Source organism: Rhincodon typus, chromosome 22 (assembly GCF_021869965.1).
Source record: "Rhincodon typus isolate 14 chromosome 22, sRhiTyp1.1, whole genome shotgun sequence".
In the NCBI taxonomy this organism is placed as follows: Eukaryota; Metazoa; Chordata; class Chondrichthyes; order Orectolobiformes; family Rhincodontidae; genus Rhincodon; species Rhincodon typus.
In genome coordinates, this window is record NC_063353.1 from 25,450,014 (window position 1) to 25,458,459 (window position 8,446).

Below are 8,446 nucleotides of genomic sequence, written 5' to 3' on the forward strand. Positions count from 1 at the left end.
ATATTGTCTCAGTTGCTGTTCTAAATTTGTCACAACTGTAGAAAACAGTAGATTTGTCAGAGCAGGTTTTTGACAGTGGATTGCCCTGAAGCCTCCTCATTGAGACTGAAGCTCTTAATAAAGAGTATTTTTTTTAAGCTTTGTAATTATAGAACTTCAAACAAGCAAGGAAAAGCCTCCAGGAAGAGATGAGTAATCCTAATAACTAACAACCCGGTATGGCAGAGGTATGCACTCAACAAAATACTTTCTTCAGTTGTTATTTCCTAGGAATGTACAGAATGAAACAATATCTTCACTTCATACTTTATTGGGAGTTAAAGAAGTTCAAGGTATTTAAAATTCCTTTAAGGCAGAATACCTCTCTTCAAAGCCATTGTCTTGGACAAAAAGGTATGTAGTCTACCAATCCAATTAGATAATGTTTTAAGTGTGACAAGGAATAAAAAAAGATATCTCTGTGCTTGCAGACACTGAAGTAGCAAATGCTTGAGGATCAGGGATCTATGCAATAAAAGATGTGTATTAAGAGACTGTCTGATGTTTGTGATTTTGGACTCCCCTGTGAAGATTCATTTGATATGAAAAAAACACTCCTTTCCATGGGAAGTGTGCTGCTTCAAGGTTTTAGGAGAGTTATATTAGATGTTTAAGGGTGCACTTTTTCTTGCCCCAATCCAATAAAAGGGAATCATATTAAGAGTGTAGCTAGAATTCAGGCAGGCTTGTGCTTTAGTTTGGCCACAAGGTGGTGCTCTTCAATAGCCACATTGATATTAATAATTGAAAGTAAATATACTTAATTAGACTCAAGCCCTTGTTTTTAGAACTTTTGTCCCCCTGGCATTGGTCTTGGACAGTTGTTTCTTGTTTTATAGTGGCTTTAGGATTTGTATTTTATCTCTGTAAGGTATTAAAAAGGTTGGTGAGCTGCTAAAGATTTGTCCTACTGGCTGGGTTTCTGTTGGATCCAAGATCAGGCTACTTTGGAAACAATTGTAAAATTTGAATGTCAGACACTTATGGGAGTGAATGCTGTGATGTACGTTAGAGTCCAGAGCTTCTACTTTTCCAAGCATGTTTTTAATGCCAGATGTGATTGGTTTCTCAGTAACAGCATTCAACCCCAATCGCGTGTCTGCTTAAAGTTATATGTAGTTCTTAATAAGGAAACTTCACTGGTTAGAAAGACCATGGCTAATCATAAAAAAATTAACATTATAGATGTGTTTATTTTCAGGAACCAGTTTGAGATCAGCCACATCTTTACACTAAAATTAATGAATTCACTTTTAATGAATGAGACTTCGATTTTTCAGTAGTACAAACATGTTATATATTACTTATAATACTAAAAAGTGTTTATCATCCATTTCCATTGCGACAAGAATAAGTACTGGCCTGCCCAGCTACTCTGGCGTTAACAAGAATAAATAATAAAATGTCATTTTTAACCCTATAGTCTTCCCTGCACTTGAGAACTAAATAGTTTTGTTGTTAGTCCACACATGCCCATCACCACAATTATTGTCCTGAAATTTTCATCTAGGGCAGTAGAACAAAGCAGGTGCTGTCCTGTCAGTCAGTGGAATGTAACAGGGTATTAGGACAACAACAAGCAGCTGATGAAATATCACTCATTTCACTCTACCACCCAAAATGAATTATTTTCCATCATGTGGTATATAATATGGTGATCCTTAAACATTTTTGATGTAATTTCAGATCAAAATTGTTTTGTGACTTCAAGAAGTGTCTGTGAATAACAGGTAGAAACATTAAAAGATGTAAATCAGTAAACATATGCAATTATTTTAAAAATGCCATAAAATTATTTCAATTTTAGAAAAGTAAAAGTGGTGCAAGCATTGCCAGGTTAAGGAAACTAAGGAAGAAATGGATTCAGAGCCCAAGCCTCCTAATTTTTTAATCGTTCATTGGATGTGGGCGTCAATGGCTGGGCCAGCATTTACTGCCCACCTCTAATTGTTTTGGAGAAGTTGGTGATAAGTTTTCTTTTTGACCACTACAGTCCCTGGGGCGGGTGTAGGGACATCTCTAGTGCTGTTACAAATAGAATATCCTTTAATGTCACGTGTATTCAATATAAAATACAGTGAAAAGTGTGTACCATTGCCGTACATAGGTGCCATTCACATTAACTTAGAATGAAATAAAAAAGATAACTTAAACAGAGTCCAACTTTTCCTTCTGCACTGCTACCTCATGCTGCTGCCAGAGTATCGCTCCGGGCTTCCCAGTTCATGCCATGCTGCTGCCACGGGCCCACTCCATGCAGAAGCGAGAGTGCTGCCTCTGAAGATGCCGCTGCCGCCCTGGATCCCATCGAAGCTACCTCCTGCCAAAGAGCTGTCTTTATCAGGTAAGTCTGAGGAAGAAGAAAGGGAAGAAGGAAAAAAGAAAAAAATGCAGACGAAGAGGACAAGCCTGGACACAAGAGCCTGTATGTTGCCTACTCCGCCGCTGTCATCTTGATTAAGGAGGAAGAAAGTTCCAGAATTTTGACCATGCAACAATGGTCATATAGTTCTAAGTCATGATGGTGTGATGGTTAGAGGGGAACCTGCAAGTGGTAGTGTTCTCACCAAATACTGACAACTTTAGCTTTTGAGTTTAGGAATGCCTGCAACTGTTCTTGGACTTCTTTGTCAGTACTTGCAAAAATAAATGGCTTTATAGCTATCCAGGAAATTCTAGACGGCATTGCTTGTGCTCACAAGTGTCAAGTAATACTCACTGAACACAATGTCAATGCAATGACCATCTCCAACATGAAAGAGTCAAACCATTTCCTCATGACATTCAATTGCATTACCGTTGTCAAATCTCCCATCAGCAATAAGCTGGAGTCATAACTGATCAGAAATATATCCACTGTATTTATATAACTGGACCTGTCACAAGATCAGACCCAAGTCTCTGTATTCTGTTGTGAATGTTCCATTTCAAAACTCTCCAAAGCCCATGTGTAAGGTACAAGTCAGGACTGTATTGAAATGCTGCCTACCTGTCTGGATGAGTGCGCCTTTAACAGCACTGAAGAATCTCAACCTCATGCAGCACAAAAGCAGCCTCTTAATTGGTACCCCATTCCTCACCTTTAACATTCACTACTACCACCACGACAAGCACAGTGGTTGCAGTATGTACCGTTTACAAGATGCACTGTGGAAAATTTGCCAAGGCTTCCTTGACAGAACCTCCCAAACCTGTGCTTCAATGGGTTAGACCAATAATAGTAGTGCATGGCAGCACTACCTCCTGAACATTGTCATCTAAGTTATACATATCCTATCCTTGAAATATACTGACATTCCTCCACCATCACTCGGTCAAAATCCTGCCACTTCTTAGGTAACAGTACAATAGGAGCATCTTCAGCTCATGGATTGCAAAAGCTTAAAGGCTCATCACACCTCAATGGTATGGGTTTCAAGCTCTTTTCCATTTCTGTATTCTCAATTGATCGATTCATTCGTAGTGCTTTAATTCCATAGATAAATGTCATCCTTTTGGCACCTCATCCATGTAAAGTTACATGTCTGGTAGATAACACTCTTCCTAGCAAAATTCTGTCCTCACCTCATCTATCTTTGCACTTTTAGTAGAATATTGGAAAATGAAGAAGAGATGGCATGTATTGGTTTTTCCCGTCCTTAATTCAAACATACTGCAACAATTGCTGCCAGCTTCTCTGCTTCCCCAGCTAGAGATCAGCTAATTCAATTTAGGCTGTTGATCGGATCTCTCCTTGGCCAGATTGGGAGACTAGATTCTCTTCCTTGCCTAATCCAGACTGAACCAAGTGAGATAGTATAAAAATTTTTTTCTGAAGAAGGGTCTAGGCCTGAAACGTCAGCTTTCCTGCTCCTCTGATGCTGCTTGGCCTGCTGTGTTCCTCCAGCTCTACACCTTGTTATCCCGAGTATAAAAATGGGTTGATTTGGCTTAGTTGGCTGAATGGCTGGTTTGAGATGCAGATTGACGCCAACAGCATGGATTCAATTCCCACACCTAGCTGAGGTTACCATGAAGGATTCTTCTTCTCAACCTCTTCCCTTGCCTGATGTGCAGGTGACCCTCATGTTAAAACATCACCAGTTGTCTCTGTCTAATGAGAGAGCAGCCCTATGGTCTGATTAAGATGATGGCAACTTTTTAGTAGAAAAACAGAAAATGCTGGAAATATTTGGCAGGTCAGACAGTATTTATGGTGAGAGAAACAAAGTTACCATTTTAAGTCGATGACCTTTCATGTGTCACGTGGTATGCTGCCAAACTACTTGATTCCAATGCACCTGAACCCACCTCGATTTCTAGTTTCAAGTCAGTTGCACTTTGTACAACAACCAGTCTTCTTGCAGTACCTGTTGTGGAGATTGTGGTGCTATGGGCTGGACATGTTTTCAGGCAAAAAAAACTCAGAAGAGGAACGTGCAACTCCTTTCAATCGAAGCATGGAATTTGCATGCTGCTACAGGCCTGCAGTACCTTATACAGGAGATCGCTGTTTTGGATGTTGGCTGCACAATTAATCGTAATACAGATCTCTTCAAGACAGTCTTCTTCATGATAAGCTGGAATATGCAGTTTGTTGCTCTACCACATAGGAGTCTCAATGCTCTGTTCTACAGAATGACATGGCATCATTCTGAATAAAACTGTACCCAGTGTAAACGAGAATCTACGTTACAAGGAATAACTACAAGCAGGATGACTGACAAATGTTGCTCATATCATTGGCAGACCCTTGCAAATCAGATGCCCACTTGCTTTCTTAGCTGAAAAAAGAAAATCAGCGGGTGAATGTGTCTTGTCCAATGGAAATGGTCGAAATCTCGTTGCAAATTTTTGTTGAAAAGTTTCCATCAAGCCAAAGTTTCTACGTTTTGAATTTGACATATATGTTGCTGGATCAGAACAATACATTTGAATTGAATCAGGTGTCAACGCCTCCCTAATTAAAGATCAGTAACCAAATACATGATGAAACCTGTAAGTGAGATGAATATTTGCCATTCATGCAAAAATCCACTGGCAATAAACCTCAACATGTCGGTCCACTGACAGAATGCAATGTTTTCTGTAAAAGCTCTGATCTCCTGTGCGCATTTTAAGTGGACAATTGTTCTCCAGGAAAAAAAGAGAATTCAAATATAGTCAGAAATCACATTTGTTACAGTAACTATTGTTACCAATTTCCTGCATTTAAGTTGTTTTTTTCGGCAAAGTCTTTTGGCAAAATGCAACAAATCTGTTACCAGTTCCACTTTCGTACTGTTTGAATTAGATTGCTATGCTTGCATCTGCCATCACCATGACAAAAATCCATTCGGTAATTTCTTCTGATATCCTTAGAAAAGTATTAAAGGAAAATGTATCCCTCTCAAATGTTTCAAAACAGGGATTATTTTCAAGGCAGACAGCAAATTGTATGCAATCAATTATACAAGCATTCTGAAAGGGGAGTAAAAAATAAAGAAATGAGGAAACTACTGAGTGGTTTTTTTCTAAAGCAGCTGATTAAAACAGTAATAGATGTGCAGGGTTACCAGTTGTGTGAAAATTAAACTGCTTCTTAGGTAATTACAGTCTGCCAGTACTGTTAATAAATTGATTATTAATTCCAAAATTTATTTGACTAGGTTTCAACAGTTTCCATGATGAGATATATTGAGCTGAAATGAGTAGCTTCGTTGTAGCAAAGTTTCGTTCAACTCTGGACTGCATTTATATTTCTTGTTCTGATTGAAACAATTAAAAAGCATCTTATAACCATCGACACTCCTCATTTAGACTGTACCCTTCAATGCACCATGAGAACCATAACTTATATTTAGTAAGAGCAGCATGTTGTAAGATATGAGCAAGATTGATTAAACCTGTTTGCAGATTACTTTGCGTACCTGTTTGATATCGGTTTGACTTGACCCTCCTTCAAGTTTGTATTCCTTATGGAATCTATAGTTAATGGGACAACTTGATCAGTAGGTGATACCAGAGTCACTCTTGGTAATGGACATAAGATGTTTTGTGTCCTTGCCTCCTTCAAACAATGTCTATGTCAACTAACCTTTAGGCCAGACCAGGTAATTATGTGAGATGTCATTCCTTGAATTACATCAGTGAACTAGCGTTTATATGATGATCTGACAACCTTATCGTCACTTACTAATATCAAGTCCACAATATACTAACCACAAATTTCCAAGTTATCATTGTGGGACATGAATGTTTTTTTTCTGGATTTCTTGTCTTGTAAGATTATCCAGTAGCCTGCTATAACTATATGTTATAAGCTGAAGTCTGATAGTGCAACCTAACTGGTGGTTTTTGTCTTTTTGTACCCTCTCATTAAATATGACATAGATTTTGCCTTATCAACGTTAGGTTCTTTAAAGAAAGTTCCTATACTGTCAGAATTTATTCATTAAGATTGTGAAGCCTGCCTCATGAGCTCCCTGTGGCACTGGATGGTATGATACCTGTACTGTAAAGCAGTGACAAGGTAAGGCCAAGGCTCAGTCCCATAGTTAATCAATTCTAGTGGCTGTCACCATAAATGCAGGGGGCACAATAACTGCCCATGTAGTCACACTGCCCTTGATGTCATTGGCTGTGACGCAGCAGTGAATTGCCTACATCAAAGTGTAGGAGTAATAAACAAAAACAGAAAGCAGTAATAAGTAGGAATAATAAAATGAGTGTTTTGCAAATATTCTAAATAAATTCATAATCTGGGATTGCAATTTGTTTGCTGCTCCACTCCGCCCTACTCCTGGCCTCTCACTATTTTTCCTCCCACTGAATGCTGTGCTCTCTCATTATTTGCTGTCCCTGGAGGCACAGAGCAAGGCGGAGAATGAGAGTAAGGCAATGGGAGTGTTAGGAGGGGAGCAACTAGGAAGTAGCAAGCAGGTGAGTGGGGTACCATATGGGGGAGGGCAATACAAGTGAAACAATGAGTTTGTGGTGTGGGGGGTGATTAGAGCAGGGAGGAGCTGGGGAGCAAAATGAATTGGGAGTGTGGGAACTTTAGGCAAAGGTTGACGTGTTCCATGGTTGTCAGTGACACTGACTCCCGCCTCTAGGTGTACACTGATGATATCAGCAATGCTAATTTTCTCTGCTGCCAGTACTGTGGTGGGAGATGCTCAATTCAGCAAATTTATGTGTCCACTTAGAGTCTCTGAGCTAGATTTGGAAAGACCTAGGAAGAACAATACCCTGTGAAGAACATCAGGAGGACAGAGTTAAACTCGTGTGAAGCATCTTTGCTTGAATAATTTGCTGAGATACACTCTTAAGGAACATACATGAAGAATGGTCCTTTGTGTGAGGGATGCCAGGACCCGTGGAACATACAGTAATCACTTTTAAGAGATGAAATAAAAATTGACGGAAAAATATGTCAATGAGTGTGCTCAGACATTTCTACATATATTTTTATTTCTTGTTAGCATGTGGCTTTCACACAAAGTATAATGGAGCCCCAGTCAAAATTAAGAGGCAATTGTATGGGAAAAAAAGAGGAATTTTATTATTTCCTAATTTTGAGAAAAATCATAAAACATGACACCAAATACACACCAACAAACTCTGCATAAGATTTAATAATGGAGAGTGTGCCTGGTACAGAAGGAAGAAAATAGGCTGGGCAATTTACAATTCCTTGAGGTGTTAGATTTTTGACCTGAGACCACAGTTTTTTAATAGTTGACTCATACTCTCAGCAGTCACAAAATATAGAAGATATACTTGAGTTGTCAGTGAATGGTTATGTTTTCAATTTGCTTTGTCACTGGACATTGATGGAGAATTGCAGGAAACAGGGGCAGACTTTCAGCTCTTGTTTCTTTGCAAATTCATGCCTCCAGCTCTCTTCCTGCTGCTGAAGAACAGCTGCTGAAATATGATTTCTTTCTATATTTCAAGGTTTGTCTCATTTGTCTTTCAATGCAAAAGAGATGCAGATAACCTTTAATGACCAAAATGCACACTTATCATAGAAGTACGAATTAAAACAGGAGCTGCGAGTTTCTCGATGCTGACTCAGTTGTCCAGTTTCAATGTCTTTAGATTAAATGTTATTTCAGAATAGATGATGTTGCCTATTCTGTATTTGTTTCCTGGACTTGCCTCACTCCATGGTCAGGTTATCATGGCAGCCATTTTGAATCAATGTTTGTTCTTTAAAAAAAAATGTAGTTCACGAAAGGTATTGGGGTATATCAATCATCAGATGATGGGAGTTAAAATTTGACAATCCATATTTATCAGGATCGTAATACACTCCATTGGATCATGACACATCCCTTAACTAAGTCCAGAATGAATAGAAATGGTTAGCAAAATTAAAGATAGTAGGAACTGCAGATGCTGGAGAATCCGAGACAACAAGGTGCAGGGCTGGATGAACACAGCA